The following is a 21,018-nucleotide window of genomic DNA, read 5'->3' on the forward strand; positions in this document are numbered from 1 at the left end:
TTCAGCCTTTTCCTAGAGCTCAAATCCTCCAATTCTGGAAACATCCTTATAAACCTTTTCTGAACCTTTTCAAGTTTCACAACATCCTTCTCATAGGAGGGAGACCAGTATTGCACACAATATTCCAAACAGAGGGAAGATGTTAAATTCCTTGAAAATGAATAAAGGCATCGGAAAATCAAAATGAAAAGGATGGTTGACCCATTAAAGGGTTAAGGAGATGTTGCTGGCAGTGATTTAAAACAATGAACAGCATCCAATCCTTTCAGCTGTTTCTGGCCAGCTGAACCACATAGGAATGGTGGTTTTTGCAAGATCTTGACAGGACAATGCTTACTTACAAGGGCTGAGTTCTCTTCCTGAGAAAGACATTGTAAAGTTAATCTGAGGAAGCAATCCCATCTGAGCAGCTCTATTCAGGTACTGCATAAAGCAGAGTACCTGAGACCACAGTTAGTACAACAGCTCTGGCCTCTTTAGCACCTGTATGTAAATTACTGCGTGGAAGAATCTTCCCAGCACACTTTTGCAAACAATAGCAAGCTAAAGCCATCCAGTAATCTTTGTGGTATTCAAGGGGGCCGGATTTGCAGATCAAACGTATTACATTCCTTTGTGCATTGTGATTTATTAACATCACATACCTTCTCAAATTTAGTCCTGGGAACCATTTAACTGCCAAGATATAGCAGAATGCCCTAGGAAATCTAGTGTGAAGTTTAACACTTTGCATACTTCAGTTTGGTAATCTGTTGTGGCCCATTTGTACCATTTTAAAGATGGCACTTTCTGCTTTTCCGTGACAACTCAGTTAAGTAAATATCCCTGGGGTTGGCGAGTGCGTTCAACTGCTGAAATGGGGTGGGGCAGGGGGAAACAGTCACTGAGTCACTCCCTGCAAGGTTTCCACACTACCCCTCTTCTTCCTGCTTTGCACCCACCCCCACAAACCCTGCACCACATTTGGGGAATGGAGTGAAAAAGGATGGGGAAGATCAGAAGCATTCAATTAAGTTTTTTTTAACTGGATCAATCCCGGATATCGGGATTGGCCAAAGTCTGACAACAAACTGGCTACATTCAGGAATAAAGAACCGGAGGAGAGTAAATTTAAAATATAACAGGGTAGCCCATCTTCTTTATTTTTAATGCAAGGTAATTTTATGTCACTCAAAACGTCAGTTTGAAGCTATGGATTGAAGCACATGATAAACTTATCAATCACTCACTGTCCATCATTGACTATTTGATTTCATCACTTTCTACTCCATCACCAAGGTCAACAGAGTCTGGTAGAACGATGGCGACTTTACCTTAATGTCATAATCCTCAACAGGGAGCCTTCCATTGTGTTCATTATCTTCCACATCACTTTAGTCTTAATGCAACAAAGAGCTAAAGTTGCCATAGTGCTACCAGACCATAGCTTTTTCATCACAGAGAGAGAGAGAGACAGACAGAGAGACAGACAACTGGTGGTGATTTAACCTGAGGGTCACCGCATCTCAGATGAGGGGAGAGGGTGAGAAGGAGAGCCCTTCATGGTAACATCAGCCAGTGTGGGAATTCAATCCATCACTCTGCACTGCAAGCCAGCCATCCAACCAACTGAGCAGAGTGAGCACCCAATACAACAACAACCTGCACCAATCTGAGCCTGAACCAGGTTGTTTGCAACCACCAGTGTCATATTAGACCCCCATCTGCTCCATCTCTAAGCCAGCCTATTTCCACCACTGTAACATTGTGTGACTCCATCCTGACCTCAGCTCCTTAGCTGCTGAAAGCCACCCTGCTTCCACACCGGTGTTTATCTCACAAGTGAGGAACATAATAGTGAGAGACAATCCTGACCCATTGTCCTGACCCAGTGGAAGAGGAGGCCGTATTCTCTATGCCAGGAACTCATTGCCAAAAGGGACAAAGGTGACATGAGTGCGAGAATGTTTACACAGTGGGGTTGTTATGATCTGGAATGCACAGCCTGAAAAGGATGTTGGAAGCAGATTCAGTAATAACTTTTCAACAGGAAATTAGATAAATACGTGAGAAGGAAAAATTTACAGAGCTAACGGGAAAAAGCATGAGAATGAGCCAATTGCATAGCTCCTGCAAAGAGCCAGCAGAAGCACCATGGGCTGAACAGCCGCTTTCTCTACTGTACGGTTTTGTGACCTAATAAATGTTGGGGGTCTGTGAGCATAGGAAGGGGTGGGAAGCAAACTTTATTTTTAAAAAAATGCTTTTGTTTGCATCAGCTGATGGCAGAGGCCACAATAGGGTATCATTGTGTTCAAATCATGTGACATAAGGGGGCATTTATGCAAGGGAGTGAAACCATTCATGTGGTTTAAAGATCAGATGATCATGTGTCATGCCACACAGCAGAATTTCATTGCATACCTGGCAAACAGCAACTTCAAACACATTTTCTGATCATCTTCTGGTTACTTTTTAATCTGTCAGGCATTCTTTACATTTCCTGGCTGACTGAGACACTAAAAGAAGCTCTTAACTTGCAACAAACTTGCTTGTGACGCTGAATTCTCTCACTCATCTCTGAAGGACAAAGGTCTCCACCTACTTGAATTCAAATCTTTCTTTAAATTTAACAATAAACAGTGCTGTAATTTGGCCTGAGAAATTCCATTTGCCAACTGCAGTTAATTTCCAACTTTGTTTGTCCAGAGGAGAAAAGTAACACTTCGGTATAATTCCAGTGTTTTGTGTCTCTACAGTAACGTTCAATCCCTTGTTTATTCTCTCAACCCTTTCTTGCTTCATTTCATTCTCAATGATCTGTAGCACTTTTGTCACTGACTCCCAGAAGCATCAAACACACATTTGATCAGTTTTTAAAAATATTACTTGTTCCCAACTAAAGTTTCAATGTAGATATCACAGAGGCACCTTTTAAAGCAATTTCCATTGGGGGAGATAACAGCACCACTAGATGGTGCTGTCCTGCTTTTCAACTCTTGTCTTGACCTCTCCTCCCATTTGATCATCTCCTGCTCTCTTTTTACAGGTCACCCTTTTTCTTTATTGATTTCACCATCCATTCCCTTTTCCTTGCTCTGTTACAAAAACCTGAGGCCATCTAAAACTTGGCTACCTGTGTCCTCACTCACACAAAGTCTTGTTCACTTGGTTACGCAATGTGTTGACCTTACAATTCTCACCTTTCTTTTTTTTAATACCACTATGCCCTCACTTCTTCTGGTCTCTACATTCCCTTCCATCTCCAGAACCGTTCAAAACATCTCCACTCTTCCAATTCCACCTTCTTACCATTGCTGAATTTGATCACTTATTAGTGCTTCCAGTGCTTTAGTCTTTGCAATTCCCTCCCAAAACATTTCCTTTTCAGTTCACTTTCACCCTTTAAGACACTCCTTAAAACATTCTTCTTTGACCAAGCACTTAGTCATCTGCCAGCATATTATTATCTTATGTGGTTTGCTATCAAAATGCATTTTAGGGTCCTCCTGGGCAGTGCCTTTATAAAAATTCATTCAAAGGATGAAGACTTTGCTGATCAGGCAGTATTTATTGCCCAGAGGGGCAGTTAAGAATCAACCACATTGCTGTGGGTCTGGAGTCACATGTAGGCCAGCAGCTTCCTTCCCTAAAGGACAGTAGTGATCCAATGGGTTTTGCCAACAATCAACTCATGGTTATCATTTTTTAGTGACTTCAAATTTCACTGTCTGCCATGGCAGGATTTGAACCCAGGTCTCCAGAACCTGATGTGGGTTAATAGCCCAGCGATAATACCAACAGGCCATCACCTCCCCTAATGCTTTATTACACTATGTGAATGTAAATTGTTGCTGCTATTGTTCTTCATTATAAACTGATCAATCAATAGTATCTTCAAATGATAAAGGATTACAAATGTTAACTTTCTACAGATATTGCCTGCCTTGATGGGATTTCCAGCCCACTGTGTAGTTGAAGCAATTGTAAGGGTTTTTTTGTTCAGGGGATGTGGATGTCTTTAATTGTCAGAATTTTAATACCCAGATGTAAGGAGTCAGGATAATGCTGAGGTACTGGGGTCACAGGTAGACCAGGCCAGGTAAGGATGGCAGATTTCCTTCCCTAAAAGGACAACAGTGAAGCTTTTCATGAAAATTGAAAGTGGTGTAGGGATTAGGTTAGATTACTTACAGTGTGGAAACAGGCCCTTCGGCCCGACAAGTCCACACCGACCCACCGAAGTGCACCCAACCAGACCCCTTCCCCTACATTTACCCCTGCACTTAGCACTACAGGCAATTTAGCATGGCCAATTCACCTAACCTGCACAGCTTTGGACTGTGGGAGGAAACCGGAGCATCTGGAGGAAACCCACACAGACACGGGGAGAATGTGCAAACTCCACATTCAGTCACCTGAGGCAGGAATTGAACCCGGGTCCCTGGCGCAGTGAGGCAGCAGTGCTAACCACTGTGCCGTGGTTGCCAGGAGACCAGCTTTTTCTTAATTTCAGATTTTATTAAGCTCAAATTTCACCTTCTGCCATATTGGGATTTGGACTGGGTGGCACAGTAGTTAGCGCTGCTGCCTCACAGCGTCAGGGACCCAGGTTTGATTCCACCTTCCGACGACTGTCTGTGCGGAATTTGCACAATCTCCCATGTTTACTTGGTCTCCTCTGGGTGCTCCAGTTTCCTTCCACAATCCAAAGATGTGCAAGTTAGGTGGATTGGCCATGCTAAATTATCCATTGTGTCCAGGGATGTGCAGGCTAGGTGGACTAACCATGGGAGATGCAGGGTTATAAGGATAAGACAGTGGGTGGGTCTGGGCCAGATCTCCCTCTGAGTGTTGGTGTGGGTTTGATGGGACAAATGGCCTGTTTCCACACTGTAGGGATTCTATGATACCAATGTCCCCAGAACATTAGCCTGACATTCTGCATTACCAATCTAGTGACATTACAATTATGCCCCGCCTTACCAATAGAAAAGCTTTTTGGATAAAATGTTAAACATAAGCCCCACCTGCTTTTCAGATGGATTCCATAATGTTACGCTGAACAATAGGAGGAAAGTTCTTTTTGACTAATAATGATTTCATTTGTTGGCCCTGCCTTCACTCGGTGATGCAGGCAGTTTTGTTTTGTGGATCTATTATTGAGGTAGGTTACAGTGTTCCTCTGCCAGATCTGATGATTTGCACAGGAGTTATATTGCACTGTATGATTTAAACTGGAGTGATGCTGATCTTTCAATGCTTCAAGGATGTTGCATCCCCTTTACATAATATAGTTGTACAATGCATCTGCTGCAAAACACAGAGATATACATTTTTGGTGATTTAACATTCCGTCAGGCCAGTGGAAAGCTTAGTCTATTCGCAACACCTGTTGCAAATAGGGTCACATAATTTCCTTGCTGTTAGAAACATTTTATTTTATAGTCACTTTCACGACCTCAGACCATCCTGGACTGTTCACAGCTGTCTGATGGACATTTACTTTTGAGTCCTATCTCTTTACAAAGAGATGTACAGCATGGAAACAGATCCTATGATCCAACTTGACAATGCTGATCAGATATTCTAAATTATTCTAGTCCTATTTGCCAGCATTTGGCCCATATCCCTCTGAACTCTTCCTATCCATATAGCCAAACAAATCCCCTTCAAATGTTGTAATTGTACCAGCCTCCACCATTTCCTCTGGCAGCTCATTCCATATACACACCAACCTCTGCTTGAAAAAGTTGCACCTTAAATCCCTTTTGAATCTTTCCCTTCTCACCTTAAACCTATGCCCCCGAGCTTTGGACACTCCTAATCTGAGGAAAGGACCTTGTCTATTTACCCTAAGCATTCCCCTCATAATCTTGTAGACCTCTATAAGGTCACCCCTCAGCCTCCAATGCTTCCTGTATGAGGTAAAGCTTACAGACTGGGTTTGTTTCCTCTGAAGTTTGGAAGAATGAAAGACGACTAAATCGAAATGCATTGAACCTTGAAACATCAAGGTAAACATGGAAAACATATTTACCCTTGTAGGTCAGTTCAGAACTAGGAGACAATGCTTTAATGTTAGTCATCATCCCTTGAGGACAGTGATGAGGTTTTTTTGGAGAATTATGTGACTGCGGAACTCTGACTCTAAAGGCAATTGAGGCACATTCATTATATGAAATGTTTTATGGCAGATTCCTGTTAGGTAAAGGAATCAAAGTTATCAGGCATTGATTGGTATGTTGAATTCAAAACATAAACACATTGGCCATGATCTTATTGAAAAGTGGAATAGGCTTGAGGGGCCGAGCAGTCTACTTCAGTTCCTCTTTTATATCATTGTTATAACTTAAAAACTAGAATCAGATTATTCAAGAGAGAAGGTGAGAAATATTTAAACACACTAAGGGTGATAAGAGTTTCAGAAAATATTGTGGCATAGTGCTAAATCCATTAATCTTGTAATCAGACATTCAGGTAACTGCTCTCGAAATATAGGGTCAAATCCCACAATGGCAGTTGGTGTAATTTGAGTTCAGTTAATAAATTTGTGACGTCACTAATCTCAGTGATGGTGGCCATGTCAACTATCAGCAATTATTGTAAAAATCAGGCTAGTTCACTAATATGCTTCAAGGAAAGAAATCTGACCTGGTTTGGTCCATGTGTGACTCACAAATGAACTCATCTATATAGGACCCTCAGCAATATTATTGACTCTTCACCACACTCTAAATGGCTACTCAGTTCAAGGGTAATTAAGGATGAGTAACAGTTGCTGACCTTGCCAGCAACACCCACATCCCATGATAGAAATGTTACTCTCTGTTGCTTACAGCTAATGCTGGGTCAGTTGTTGACCTTAAATCCAATGTTGGTGGATTTTTGTTAACCAGAGGCATTGATTCAAACCAAAGATGTGTATATAGTGTTATCCAATCACATTGAATGGTGGAACACGTTTAAACAGCTGATGTCTGTTTCTATGTTCCAATGCACTTAAGTGTCAAGTTAGATTAATGCTCAATTCTTGGAGTGAAGCTTAAATATATAATCTCTTTGTCTCAAAGGTGAGACAGTTACAAACAGCAGCAAGGTGACGCAACTTGCAGCTTATTTAAATCTTCAGAATGCAGTCATGCAATGTATTGAAACAGAAAAATAAAGTACCACAGGATAATAGCTTAGGATACAGATGAAGCCTATTACATTTCACCATCACACTCTTGTTTCCAGAGGATAGGAAATTGCATTAAAACATCGAGATATTCTGTCAATGTGTGAAATGTGCCAAGATAGTTCTACAGTCAGAATAAGACTCAGCAATTCATATACACAACATGCACATGGTTAACTTACAACTGCATTGCTCTGAACTGTCCTTTAGCAACAGGTATACTGTTTCTTTGTCCACATTGCACAGGAATGGAGATATTTCCTTGCACCAGATCAGTGAGCTCTATAACAAAATAAATTTAAAGGAGTGAAAGATCAGCAGGCACTAGCTTCATTTTTAAATCATTTTTAAACCTTTATTCATCCAATGATTTTCTGTACCCAACTCCATGCCCCCCCCCCCCCCACCAGCTCCAATCCTTTAAGGTGTTGTTGGGGTGTCCTTTAAGCAGTGCTATAATTTAAATATATACAGTGCCTTTAATATGGTAAAGTATCCCAAGGTGCTTCATCAGAATATTATCAAACAAAATTTGACACCAAGTCACAGAAGGCATATGATGGCAGATTTCCAAAAGGTTCTTCAAAAAAGGTTTAAAGAGATGTCTCACTAAGGAGGAGATAGTGGCTAAGTAGATCCCTCCAAACACTCATACAAGAGGCTCTGATTCACGTGAAAGTGAATATCAGCCTACAATTTACCCATAGGTGCATCACAATAGACCCAATTCCATCAGCACATGGTGTTCACACACCAGGAGAAGTCCAATAATAGCTTTCAATAATCATCACTGAATAGTGATTAGAAGTAAAAATGTCTCTCCCTCCATAGTTAAACAAAAAATCACCACAACACAGGTTATAGTCCAACACATTTATTTGGAAGCACTAGCTTTCGGAGCGCTACTCCTTCATCAGATAGCTGTGGAGCAGGATCATAAGAATTTATGGCAAAAGGTCACAATAGCATGCAACTGGAATAATATATTGAACGAACATAGATTGCTATTAAGTCTTTCATCTTTTAGAGAGGGTTGCAGGTTTCTGTTTTATAATAAAAAGTGACATCTCAGCTCAGACAATGTATTGAAGGTGTGAGGTTAGAGTCTGTCTGTATCCCAATCTTGAGTCAGACTTGTTCTATTTCCAAAGTAGGAATTTATAAAATGTTACATGGACTGATTACCTGCATTGACTGCCTGCAGATTGTGTGCTTTTTCAGCAAAATAGAACATGCCCGCAAATACAATTCTACAAATGCAAATTCAGCCCATAGACTTATATGTGTGTGCGTGCATGTGAGGAAGAGAGAGAGAGTGTCAGTGTGTGCATGTGAGTGTGAGTGCGTGTGAGAGAGTGTGTGCATGTGTGCATGCTTCATAGAGTGTGTACGCGAGTGTGATGAAGTATAAGCCTGTGACAGGATGTGTGCATCGGTGTGAGTGTGGGGGGTGGATATGTATGTGTGGCTGAGAGACCGTGTGTATGAGAGAGGGTCTGCATTTGTGTTAGTATGTAAGAGTGTGTGTGAGAGAGAGAGAGACAGAGAGAGAAAGTGTGTAGTGTAGTGAGGTTACTATGTCGTGTGACCAGATTAATTTAGGATATCTGGACAGCATGGATGAGTTGGACCAAAGGATCTATTTCCATGTTGTACATCCCTATGACTCTATAACTCTAATGTTCTACATTACATTGGTGAATGGGTGTAATGATAAGCAGCTTTGATTCGCAATCCTCTCCATTGTGAATTTATAGGCGAACATATGACAGAGCACTGGGCGACAATAATTCAGGCTGTTTGGGCTAATACTTATATCCAACTTGGCATTCACAAAGAAAAATTGTCTACATTTCTTCTCCTGCCTCCAAAATAATATCTCTGCAGGTACAGCTAACACAAGATGTTCCCTTCTCAGAATGTTACAGGATTTAACCAGGAAAGCAGAACATTTTTGAATACCAGTCAAGCTCAGAATTGGAACATTTGGATTTAAGTCCTCTACTTTTAGGGGTACATAGGTAGCAACATCACTTTGTCATATTTATAAGCTTTAGTTGAGTGAAACTTGTTTTAAGTGCATTTCCGTACAGCTAGGAATTTCACAGACATAGAATGGGGTGTCGGCTCCATCTGCTGGTCAATTTGTGCCTAAACGTATTTTGCACTCCAGGCTGGTGATTGACGATCTGGGTCTTCATGATTATGGTTTCTCTCACGACATTGCCACAACAACTCAATTATCCTTCAACAGCTCCTTCCAAACCAACTTTCTCTACCATCTGCAAGGACAATGGTGGAAGATACATTTTACCACAGAGGTGTTAAAGATCAGAGGGCACATGTCTAAGATGAGGAGTACGTGGTTTCGAGGAGACCTGAGAGAAAACAAAATCACCCAGAGGATGGTAGAGATGTGGAATGCACTGTCTGAAAGAGTGGTGGAGGCTGGTACTCTTGCAACATTGAAGTAACATCTGGATGAGCACTTAAAATGCCAGGGCCCATTAGGCTATGGATCAGTGTAGTTTGGTGATTGTTGACTGACATTGACATGCAGGCCAAAGAGCCTGATTCTATGCTTTTCATGACTCTATGACTCTACCAGTATGATCCTCTCCAAGCCACACACCATTCTGACTGGAATGATATCGGTGTTCCTTCACATTCACTGGGTCAAAATCCTGAAACTCCCTCCCTAACAGCACTGTGCATGTTCCTACACACCAAGAATGCTGGGGTTAAAGAAGGTGGCCCACTTCCCCTTCCCTAAAGCAGTTAATGATGAGTAATAAATGCTGGCCTCGCCAGTGATATCTCCATCCCATGAACGAATAAATAAGATAAATCAGTGAGCTGCATTATTTTCCATTGAGGTGCAGAGGCATCTTATTTACGATTGACTAACTCCAGGCTAACAATAGAAAGAGAAAGAACAATAGGAAGTAAACCAAAATACAAAAAGTTTTAAATAAATCTTGAATTATTTTATCTTATTGCTAGTTCAGGCTAGCATCCAATTATATTTCTGTCTCTTGCCTGTCATTCACTTCAACTGACAAAGGAGTAGTGCTCTGAAAGCTTGTGATTTCAAATAAACCTGTTGGACTATAAGCTGGTGTTGTGTGACTTCTGACTTTGTCTTTCAATCAAAGATCTAATCGACTATATCACACCTACCTTATGACATTGCTAGATACAGTTCCCTGGTTCATCCACAACATATCTTTCTCAGAAACAGTCCCGAGGGATGGAGACAGTTTAAGTGAATAGGGCAAAACCTGCCATTGAAGAAACAGCAATATATTTCCAAGGTGTCCATCTTGTAGGGAACTTGGAAATGATGGCGTTCCCTTGCAGCAGTGTCATTATCTTTCTGGGTAGCTGAATCAAAGAGGTGTTGATGTAGGAGGGTTGGCAAATTGCTTCAACATACTTACCAGATGGTACACAATGCTGTCACTTTTCACCAATGGTGAAAGGGGTGAATTATTATGTGGTGGAATGCCAATCAATTAAGCTACATTGTCCGAAAGGGTATTATTCTTGAGTGTTGTTGATGCTACATTCATTGAGTGAAGTGTAAAGTATTCTAACACACTCTTGTGTGTTGAAGAGGGGATGTTTTGAGGGGTAATGAAGGTAAGTAGTAACTCATGGCAGAATATACAGTCTCTGATCTGCTCTTGTAAAATTTTAATGTGACTAGCCCATCTTCATTCCTCATGAAAGGCTTTTGCCTGAAACGTCGATTTTCCTGCACCTCAGATGCTACCTGGCCAGCTATGCTTTTCCAGCGTCACTCTAATCTAGACTCTGATCTCCAGCATCTGCAGTCCTCACTTTTGCCAATTAGGTTCTTGTCAATGGTGACCTGACATAAGGAATTCAGCAGTAGTAATGCTATTAAAAGGTCATGGGGAAATGGCTAGGTTCTTTTGTGTTGAAATAGTCATTGCCTGGCACTGTATGATGCAAATGGTAGCTGTGAATGTTGCACCAGAAAAGAAATAGAACACTCTTACAGTCACTTTGTCCATCTGCTAACCCACCTCTAATTGATCATACTGTCATATAACATACAAGACACCAGGTTATAGTTCAATGGGTTTATTTGAAAACACAAGAAGGAGTCCCACTCCTTCTTCAGGTATTTGTGAGAGGGGGAGACCTTAGACACAGAATTTATAAGTAAAAGATCTAAGCGTCATACAACTGATGCGAATCTGAAATTTTGGGATTTGCATACTAATCAATTGAAACCTGCACCTCTATTCTAACTAATTAAAATTTAAGAGCCATCTTAGGTGTGCTAAACTTTGTTCACATCAGTTGTGTAACACTTTGGATCTTTTACTTATAAATTCTGTGTCTAAGCCTCCCTCTGTATAATCTGGACTAAAATCTGGTGATGTGTGATTTTTGACCTTGTCCAACACCAGCATCTCCACATCATTACATAACCCCACCACCTGGTTACAAACCACCAGAATTGTGGTTAGGTCCTGCTGGCCAGGGCATCCAATTATTCTATTATATTATTATTATTATTATAAAAAGTTATTACATTTCTACAGTAAACATATTCCAAACTATTCCAGTAAAGGAGTAATATTTCTCAATATATTTCCAAAGATTGGATATGTACAGTTAAATATCTTATACACCTTTATGATTAATATGCTTTTTTTTGTATCAAGAACAATTTATGAAACAATCTGTTCATGCAGATAAAGATTTGGAATTGATTTAGAGGGTTGGTTTGCTGCTTAAGCTTTATTTTAAGCTTTCAAGGATTGATTCATTGTTGTCATGTGTACTGAGATACAGTGAAAAGTGTTGTTTTGTTTTCAATACAGGCAGATGATGCCATACATAGTGTATCAGGATAGCAGAACATAATGAGAATGCAGTGATACAGCTGCAGAGAAGTTGCACAGAGAAAGAGGTCAGAATTAACATTTGAAAGATCTGTTCAAAAGTTTGATTACAGCAGGGAAGAAGCTGTTCCTGAATCTGTTCTTACATGTATTCAAACTTTTAATATCTTCTTCCTGATGGAAGAGGTTCAAGAGAGTATAACCTGGGTGCAAGGGATCTTTAATTATGTTGGTTGCTTTCCTGAGTCTGTGGGAAGCATAGAAGGAGTCAATGGACCTGATCAGTGAAGCCAATATCAGGGTTTTTGGAATACAATGAGCATAATGGCAGAACTTGTTCCCCATGCTGCTTAGCCCAGGCAAAACTAGTCTGTGTAGGTAATATAGGAATAGCCAGATGCACAACACATGAAAGGTACCTTCTTTCCCATGACTACAGGAGACCAGATGACTGCAACCTGATCATAAAAGTGCGGAATCCATTATGATGGGTATTTAGGATTGGATAGGCTTACCATCACTAACAACACACACACACAGTTCACCCAAATTTGTGCATGTCCTTTGAGGCACAAACTCCCTTCTGAAAAGGAATACTTCTTTATTACTTTAGATTTTTTATTTAGATTATTTATGCAAGAACATAAGAGGGAGCAGCAGGAGAAAGCAACCTGATCCCAGGAACTCATTGTACCTTTCAATATCATGGCTGAGTTATTATGGGAACTGGACTTTTCTGCCTGATCCCATACCCCTTGTTTTTCGGAATGGTTATGATTCCAGCTAAACAAGTCAGATCCCACATGAAAACCTGCCTCAATTTTTTTAATGTTTCATTTTTTTGTAGTTGGTTATGGTGCTGGATATTCATTGAAACATGCTCACGTGAGGCTGTAGATGTTCTTTAAGAAAGAACATGTATTTATTACACAAAAGAGAAAAAAAAAAGCAAAGCTATATTTATATGTAAGGCAGTTAGAAAGATCTTAACACAAACAGCTAAGTAAAGTTTTAACTTGTACCCCAATATCATCCTATTTACAGATACTCAACTCCAGAGGAATTTCACTTCTATAGTAATTATGGAGCTAGAGAGTTATACAACACAGGAACTGACCCTTCGGTCCAACTTGTCTGCACCAACCAGATATCCTAAGTTAATTTACTCCCATTTGCCATCATTTGGCGCATATCCCTCTAACCCTTCCTATTCATATACCCATCCAGATGCCTTTTAAAATGTAGTTTTTGTACCAGCCTCCACCACTTCCTCTGGCAGCTCATTCCATACACGTACCGCCCTCTGCGTGAATCATCTCAGTTTAAATAGCTGTTCTCTTATTTTGAGACTCTGGCTCCAGCATTAGACTCTTGAATCTCACAAAACAGCCTCACCATTGATCCTACGTAGAATTTCATCTGTACCAATGTCATTTGCTTTAGTTCTTCTGAACACTGGATAATATAGGCTGATTCTATTCAACCTTCCCCCATAGGACAATCTTCTCATCCCAGAAATAGTGAACATTCATTGAACTCCATTTAAGGCAAGTATCCAGAGGTCAGGAGACAAAATCTATGCAACATACTTCAGATGTGATTTCATCAAGGCCTTATCATTGCAGCAATATTTCCTTAGTCATTACACCTGACAAGATTAATTCAAAAAGGATCTCTTCCCTTATGGATCCCTTCCTCCCAGAACCAAATGAACTTGTGTTAAAATGAGCCAATTGAACCAGACATTCCTGAATTAACAAAAGGTTTAGTAATTACTAAACATGAGAAAAAAAGGTAATGCAACACGTACTCATAACGATTGGAAATAAGAGGTGTGTCCAAAAAGATAAAGTTTTTTTTTAAATGTACATTTCAGTCTGTTAGAGTGTATGGTTGAATGTTGCAGCCACTGTAGTGGATGTTACTGATAACATCAACATTCATGGATCTATAGTTGGTTCAAGATCCTTAGTTTTATAGACTGGCTGAATATCTGAAGGTAAGATGCACTTCAACTGGAATTGAATTCCACAACTGGAATTGAATTCCACAGTCCAAAGATGTGCGGGTCAGGTGAATTGGCCATGCTAAATTGCCCGTAGTGTTAGGTAAGGGGTATATGTAGGGGTATGGGTGGGTTGTCACTTCGGCGGGTCGGTGTGGACTTGTTGGGCTGAAGGGCCTGTTTCCACACTGTAAGTAATCTAATCTAATCTAATTCAGGATGAGAGAAGTCCTTCGTTCTGTTTCCTTTAAACTTGTTTACAACACTCTGAGATGGACAGGCAACACAGGGATAATGAGGGGATAGTTCCTCGACTATAGCCACCACAGCACAGTAACACTCAAATCCAGGAGTGTGCAGTTGCAGTAATCCACTTCAGTGGATTTGGAACTGGCATTTTATCCCTTCTCCTTTTATATTCCCAGAGAGTAAACTACACATGGAGTGCTGCTCTCACATCTATCTGACAACTACCTGATGAAGGAGCAGTGCTCTGAAAGCTAGTGGTTCCAAAGTAAACTTGTTGGACTATAATCTGGTAGTGTGTGATTTTTAACATTGATTAAGAAACCATTCTTTGTTTTTTTTTGATGTTCTGTCTAATCAGCTGTTAAAGCAAGTTCATCTTTGGATATTCCAAAATATTACACATTAAAACGTAAAAAGCAAGAGAAAAAATTTGGCATCTCTCTGAACAATACATCTGCAACTGATTTGACCCTCAGATGATCTTCTGACCCCCGTATCTTCTCCATCACCATTCCTACCTACCTCTATTTTTGTGAAGGTGTCCGTTTCAGCCCTGGCACAGATCTGTCGGCACCATCCTCATGATCTGTCCTACCTGCCAATCTTCCTTCCCATCTCTCCGTTCCACCCTCCTTTCTGACCTATCACCTTCATCCCCACCCCCATCCACCCATTGTACTTTTTGCTACCTTCCCCCCCTCCTCTCTGACCTATCACGTCCATCCCCACCCCATCCACCTATTGTATTCTTTGCTACCTTCTCCCCAATCCCACTCTCCACCCTGGAGGCACCTTTCCTTCAGTCCTGATGAAAGACTTTTGCCTGAAACGTCAATTTTCCTACTCCTCGGATGCTGCTTGACCTGCTGTGCTTTTCCAGCACCACTCTAATCTAGACTCTGCTGCTGATACTCCCGACCTTTGCTAGGTTACCTTTAGATTCAAATAACGCAATGCTCTCCAATTAGTCTCATTCTTTGCAGCCTTCATACACTTATTCCTTAATCACACTAAATTCTTTGACCCAACTTCCCTGTGCTTGCTGACTTAATTTGGCTTCCAGTCTGGAAACACTATAGTGTTAAAATTCTCATAATTATTTTCAAGTGGCATTGTTCCTCTGTATCACTGTAACCTCTTTCTACTTTACAATGAACCGAAACCTGCAACCCATTCTAAATCATGAAAGACTTAACAACATTCCAGGTTTGTTCAATATATCATTTCAATTGCATGACTCAGAATTTATAGCAAAAGATTACAATGTCTTATGTTCTTATACTCCACAAACAGCTGATGAGGAGCGGTGGTCCAAAAACTAGTGCTTCCAAATAAGCCTGTTGGAGATCGCCTGATGTTGTGTGATTTTTAACTTTGCCCACCCCAGTCCAACATCACTCCTCCACATCGTGCTTCACAACTGCGTGAGGTCTCGTTGCACTCCTCCAATTCTTGTATTTGCTCACCTTTTATTGCTCCACCATTGTTAGCTATGTCTTCGACTGCAAATCCCTAGCTGCAGACTTGCCTTACTAAACCATTCCAACTTGTTATCTCTCTCTTCCTTTTAGACACTCCCTGAATTCTATCTCTTTCACTAAACTTTTGGTCACTGGTGGTAAACCATGTTCAGGTGTTGCATTTTCTCCTTGTGTTACTTGGTAGAAATGTTGCTTGTTGATATCCTCATGAAACATTTTACCAAACTTTACTTTGTTAGTCAGAATTAAATGGAGGTTGTTATTGTACACTATTAATAAATGTATGTACAGCCAAGCATCACAGTAACCAATAGCTGCAAGGTACAACTGATTGTACAAAGTTGCCTGTTAAATATTGTTCTGAATCCTAAGTGTTTAGAAAATCATTCTGAAATATGTATAGCATTTTGCTGTTCAGCATATTTGTTGTGACACCCACCTACGTGATTTAAGTATCTTCCTGTGTTCTGCTGAAAAGTCGGCCTGATGTATATATCCTGTTTTCACAGGTAAAGTTAGATGCAATTGGCAACAAACATCTGACAATGTGCGGTTTATTTTGTTGCAATACATGACTCAAATCTGCAAATGACATTTCACAAGGAAGATGCAATTTGATGATTTGATAAGCAGGCGTGCCTCTTACAGCAGTTTGACCGTAAATGTTCCAAAGTTTCTTCGAAAAAAGAATTCCAATTCCTACTAATACAAATTGAAACCACCTGAATTCCTTAGTTAATGCAAACAGAGAATTAATTAAATCAGTAGGGGATTCAGAAGAACCATCTAAATCGAGAGACTGGTGACTTAGTGGAAGTGGCTACGAAAGGGAATAGTTGAGGTGAATTGTATAAACATGTGTAAAGGGAAACTACATAAGCACACAAAGGTGAAGAGAACAAGGGTGATTCTGATAATGTTATGGAAGGAAAGCTAGGAGGATGGGAAGTTGATGGTCTAGTGGTATTATCATTTGACTATCAATCCGGAAACTCAGCCAATGCCCTGGGGATCTGGGCTCAAATCTCATCATGGCAGATGGTGGAATTTGAATTCAATAAAGAACCTGGAATTAAAGGTCTAATGATGACTATGAAACCATTGTAAGGTAAAAAAAAAACCATCTGGTTCACTACTGTCCTTTACCACCCTTACCTCATTTGGCCTACATTTGACTCCAGATCGAATGCAATGTGGAAAATTAGGGGTGGGCAATAAATGCTGGCCTAGCCAATGATACCCTCATCCTGTGAGTGAATTAAAATAGCAGTGGGGCATAAAAACAAATTTGGAGTAGTTGGATAGATCGGTCTCTTTTTGTGCTGAAATTCTATGAAAATAGCTGCCCTAAATTAATCCTGTGATTGCAGAAGCAAACATCAAAAGAGATGTGATATTGGAATGAACTCTTCTACTTACCTGGAAGGTCCTCTGCTAGGGTCAAAATGGGACATGTGACCAGACATCATTAGGTGCTGCTGGAACAAGACGTGTTATTTTGCTGACTGCAGCTAATTAACACATCCACCACTGTGGCTACAGTCCAATTAGGGATGCTGTTTTGAGCAGAGCTGCTCCCTAGTGCTAGTAAGTGCTGGGACTTTATCTCCAGTGGGACAGAGTCTCAACGGTGAGACTATGTTGAGAAGAAGTGAGTACGGTTGGAGTAAAGTTGATAGCATGAGGGGTAATGGTTGGTGGTGGTGGTAGTTGAGGGTGTGATGGTAGTGGGGGTGACATGTACCATCAGCTGTGTATGGCCACAAGGGCGGCCATTGCCATTGGTGAAGGCTCTTCTGTGGGCTTTGGGGTTACTATTCAGGAAGGGCCCCCACTCCAACAGTTGTTCATCCTGATGCAAAATGCCCATGGAGGTTCAGGTAGTCCTTATTGAACAGTAAAATGGCCTGATTAGCTATCATTGGGCAGGCAAGCTTCCGAGTTTCCCAATATATTCTGTCGCAGTGAGAAGACATCAGGCTCCACATTCAACACCTTCCTTCATCATTATGGAAGCCCTGCTCTCTCCCAGAAAGGACCAGAAAGATTCAACTCATTGTAATGTCTCTTATCATACGTCAGTATAACAGCATACAAAACTGCAGAATAAGGATTGCCTTTATTTGATACACATTGGTGTGCACTAAAAGTATAACAAATCTATTATAATCTACGTCATGCTTATAGTATGTTGCCAATATAAAGATAAAAGCAAGATAATGGTCTGCTAAGTGCAGAGTGGAAATTGTAGCCATGTAGACTTGTGTTAAATTTGTCAGGTAGCATATTGCACTGTGGCTGCCAGGTGAGAGCTCTGCATCCTCTCCTCATCCATGTATTTTGAAAACACTTCAAAAGGTGGAAGATTAGAAATTTGTGTCCATTTTACATCTGTATAAAGAGAGGCTGAATGCACAATCACATTCCCTGCTGCTTGTAATATTAGTAAAGCAGCAAATAAAGGCATCCAAGGCTGATGTCTATAGCAAATATTTTGCCCTTTATACATAGGGAGCCCAAAATCTAATGACACTCGAGAAGCTCAATATGATTTAGGACAAGGCAGCCGATGAGATAGGAACTTCATCCACCACCTGCAACATTCAATCTCTTCAGCACTGGAACATAACCATTGATTTGCCATTGATCAAGAGTCTATCTCAGCTTTAAATATAGACAAGACCTCTGCCTTCACAGCATTCTGTGGCAAGTAGCTCCAAAGACTCAGAGCCGTCTGAGAGAAGAAATTCCTCCTCATCTCAGTCTTTAATTGGTGCACTTTATCCTGACAAATGCCCTCTGGTCCTGTGAGGGTAAGCATCCTCTTAGCATTTAACCTGTCAAGCCCCTTCAGAATCTGATATGTATTAATGGGATAACCTCTCGTCCTTCTAAATTCCAACCTATTTAACCCATGTTTATCAGACATTCATAGGAACATAGCAACAGGAGCAGGCCATTCTGCCCTTCAAGCCTGCTCTGCCATTCAATAAGAACATGGCTGATCTCACTCCATACGCCTTCATTGGGCCCATATCCTTTGCTCAATAGAAATTTGTCTTCCTCAATTTAAATTTAACAACTGAATTAGCATTGACTGCCATTTGAGGAAGAGCGTTCCAAACATCTACTACTCTCTCTGTGTAGAAGTCCTTTCTAACATCTCTCCTGAAGGCCTCACCCGAATTCTTAGACTATGACCCAGGTTCTGGAATCTTCAACCAGTGGAAATAGTTTATTTTTATCTAACTTGTCTTTTCCTGTTAATATCCTGAAGACCTCAATTAGATCACCCCTTAACATTCTAAATTATAGAGAATAAGGGCCTAATTTGTATAATCTCTCCTCATTACCGACCTTGCAAACCTGTTTTGAGCTCCCTCCAGAACCGAAGCATCCCTTTGAAGGTTTGGTGCCCACATTCACTGATAGTACCCTAAGTGACGTCTACTAGGGTTTTTGCATAACTGCAGCATATTGTCTGCATCCCTGTGCTCCAGCTCTTAAAATGTGAAATTCAGCATTCCATTAGCCATCTTGACTACTTGCATCACCTGTTTGTGGTATTTTCAAGAGCTATGTGCCTGAACCCCAAAATCTCATTGACCATCCACTCTATTTAACTTTGTGAGTTCTAAAGATCTGAGCTAACCTGTTTCTGTTCAAAATGGATGACCTCACACTTTCTTATCTCAGAATTCATTTGCCACAGCTATGTCCATCTAAATGATCTGTATCTTGCTGTAATGTAATGCTGTTGTCAGCTTTGTCTACAATGCTGCCCAATTTTGTCTCTTTCCCTCCACTCCAGGCATCATCACAGTGAGCCTTCTCTGAACTACCTCCAGTGAAGTAATATCTTTCTTTAAATAAAGCGACCAAAGAGCTGATGGAGGAAGGCAGTTTCAGATCTCTGGATCATTGTGATCTCTTTCAGGGCAGATGGGACCGATACAAGGAGGGCGTATTGTACCTATTCTGGAGGGGCACCAACATCCTGGCAGGGAGGTTTGCTAGTGCTGCTTAAACTAGTGCAGTAATGGGTGGAACCAGAGCAGTCACCATTGGAGCGATTGAGGAGAAGGTAGAGGTTAAGTCAAGTCAGCCCAATAGGAAGAACAGGCTGTGCCAAGTTAATGAACACACCGGAACTGGAGGTCTGAGGTATATTTATTTTAATGCAAAGAGTACAACAGGTAAGAGAGGTGAGTTTAGACTTGGAGTACTACAGAGAGCTACTATGTTGTAGCCAATTCAGCAACTTGGTTGAGAGAAGGGCAGGACTGGCAGCTCAACATTCCAGGGTTTAGATGTTTTTGGCATGAGAGAGAGTATTGTGAAAGGGATGAAGGAAAATGTCACATCTGCACCAAGAGACGATATCTTGAAGGTCTATCCAGCAAGGCCATTTGTGTAGAACTCAGGAATAAGAAAAGTGCAAGCACTATGATGGGGTTATACTATACGTCTCCCAACAGCCAGGAAATGTAAAGGTAAACATAGAAAGATATAAAAACAACAAATTGGTATTTTTAAACTTTCCCAATATTTACTGGGGCTCCCTTATTGCCAGGGGCTTAGTTGGGGCAGAATTTGGTAGGTGCTTCCAGGAGGTTTTGTTCAATCAATATGTAGGTAGTCCAACTAGGGAATGGGCCATATTAGACCTTGTAATAGGGAATGATCAAAGTTTCAGTGGGAGAACATTTTGGGAACAGTGATCATAATTATGTAATTTTAGGTTAGTTGTGGATAAAGATAGTTGGGTTGTCAGGTGGAAGTGCTAAATTGAGAAGGCAATTACAACAGTATTCGGCAGGAACTGGAGAAATTAGTTGGGGGGGGGGTGTGTGTGGCTGTTTGAGGGTAACTCCACATCTGACATGTGGGTGTATTTAAAGTCCAGTTGATCAGAGTTCAGGGCCACTGAGGAGGAAAGATAAGGATGGCGAGATTTGGGAATCCTGGATGACAAGTGTTTTTGCAAGTATAGTCAAAAAGAAACAGGAAGCATATGTACGGTTTAGGAAACTGAAACCAGACAAGGCCTTGAGGAATATAAAGGAAGCAGGGAAGAACTTAAAAATAAATTCTAACGGCTAAAGTGGCCATGAAGTGTCCTTAGCAAGTAGGATTAAAGAGAATCCCAAAGCATTTTATAAGCATATTAGGAGCATGAGATTTGCTGAGGAAGGGCACGTTCACTGAAGAATGTATGAGGGAATTTATGCTTGGAGACAGAGG

The 21,018-nt window shown here is 40.8% G+C and overlaps 1 long non-coding RNA gene across 2 annotated transcripts in view; it reads right to left on the reverse strand.

Annotated features, from left to right (window-relative positions):
- Positions 1 to 21,018, reverse strand: part of LOC132828304 (uncharacterized) — a 149,627-nt gene that overhangs the window by 114,660 nt on the left and 13,949 nt on the right. For both annotated transcript variants that reach the window (XR_009646099.1, XR_009646098.1), the window contains exon 2: positions 7,342 to 7,441. This is a non-coding gene — a long non-coding RNA (uncharacterized LOC132828304). The remainder of the gene's footprint in view (positions 1 to 7,341; positions 7,442 to 21,018) is intronic.

Source organism: Hemiscyllium ocellatum, chromosome 26 (genome assembly GCF_020745735.1).
Source record: "Hemiscyllium ocellatum isolate sHemOce1 chromosome 26, sHemOce1.pat.X.cur, whole genome shotgun sequence".
In the NCBI taxonomy this organism is placed as follows: Eukaryota; Metazoa; Chordata; class Chondrichthyes; order Orectolobiformes; family Hemiscylliidae; genus Hemiscyllium; species Hemiscyllium ocellatum.